This window comes from Sturnira hondurensis, unplaced genomic scaffold (genome assembly GCF_014824575.4).
Source record: "Sturnira hondurensis isolate 20B ecotype Veracruz unplaced genomic scaffold, ASM1482457v3 Scaffold0008380, whole genome shotgun sequence".
Lineage (NCBI taxonomy): Eukaryota > Metazoa > Chordata > Mammalia > Chiroptera > Phyllostomidae > Sturnira > Sturnira hondurensis.
The window spans coordinates 2378890-2380278 of NW_028081011.1; positions in this window are offsets into that span (position 1 = coordinate 2378890).

A 1389-nucleotide genomic window follows, 5' to 3' on the forward strand; every position below is an offset into this window, starting at 1 on the left:
TAAGTATTAATTTTGGGATTACAAATACATGTCAGTGAAGTCACAAACACAGCATTTGTGAAACGTGAGAATCAGTTATATTTAAAACCACACTTTATGATTATGTACACACACACTCAGGGGCGTATTAGGGGCGGGGCCTGTAGCCTACAGCCCTGGACATCCGGGAGCTGTCCTGGGAGCCCCGCCCCACCAGGTGAAGCTGAGCACGGCTCCCGCCCCAGAGCAGCGCAGTGCTTTGTGGTAGGGCCAAGGGTGATGGATTCTAGAGTCGCACCGAGTGGGTTCAAAGGCCAGCTCTACCGCTTATTTGCTGGGTGACCTGGGCAGGCTTCCAGGACTCTCTGTTTATAAATCTGGTTTGGTAAATCTCTACTGGATCTTCAATTAGAGGGCAAACAGCATTCTAATACAAATAACTAGACACAGGGCTGCCACTAAATGTCTGTGCTCAGTAACTGTTTGGTGACTTACTGAGTGAACAAAGGTCAGATGTCTGGTGCACCGGAATTCCTACACATGACGTTTGCTGGGACACCCAAGCTGTGTACATCTCTGTTGTCTAACTTCCCCCAACAACAAGCTACTCAATTAGGGCATTATTTCCCGATTGCCCCCAATTGTGGCTTTCTTTAGGGGGGGACTGTCCTCTCAGTACGACCCACTGCCTTCTCACTGATGACATCTAATTGTTCCCTTTAATACTCTAAAGAAAGACTGAGTCACACAACCTAAAGTATAGATGACCCATTAAAAACTGCCAGAAACTGCTACAGGATGTTTCTTACCTAAATGCCATCTTCTGGAACACAGTAAAGGCATGAAACATGAACACACCTATTTGTTTAGTCTTCTGCGCACCTGTCCAACACGTGTCTCACTAAAGCTCCTGGCCAGGTGCACCAGGCAGAGGCAGGAAGTGACTCACCAGAGTTCCCCATTTCCGGCTCTGAGCTCTGGCACGCTCCACAGTCTCCAGGGAGAGACAAACCCGGGAGATCCAGGCTGGACTCGGAGCAAGAGCTGTGACACACATACTCTGTAGGGAGACAGGGAAACCATCAAGTCGCAAACAGTGAACGAAGGACAAAACGCAAACTGACCAGCCGGTGCCCGGCCGAAGGGAAACACGGTTTCCGAATGTGCAGCCAGGGTGTGTGCCGGTTTATCAGGGTTAACTTTCCATCCAGCTTCCTGGGAAAGAAAAATCCCTGTGTTATCACTTAATAAATATTAACTGGACTTTGATGTATCGTAATTTAAGGAAACTTAAAAAAAAAACAAACCCGTAACTTCACTGCTGAAAGGACAGAAGTCACCACAGACGTCACCTGGCTTAGGGCAGCAGCGTCAGGGAATCAACACCGTAAACGTGAAAGAGTAAAATGG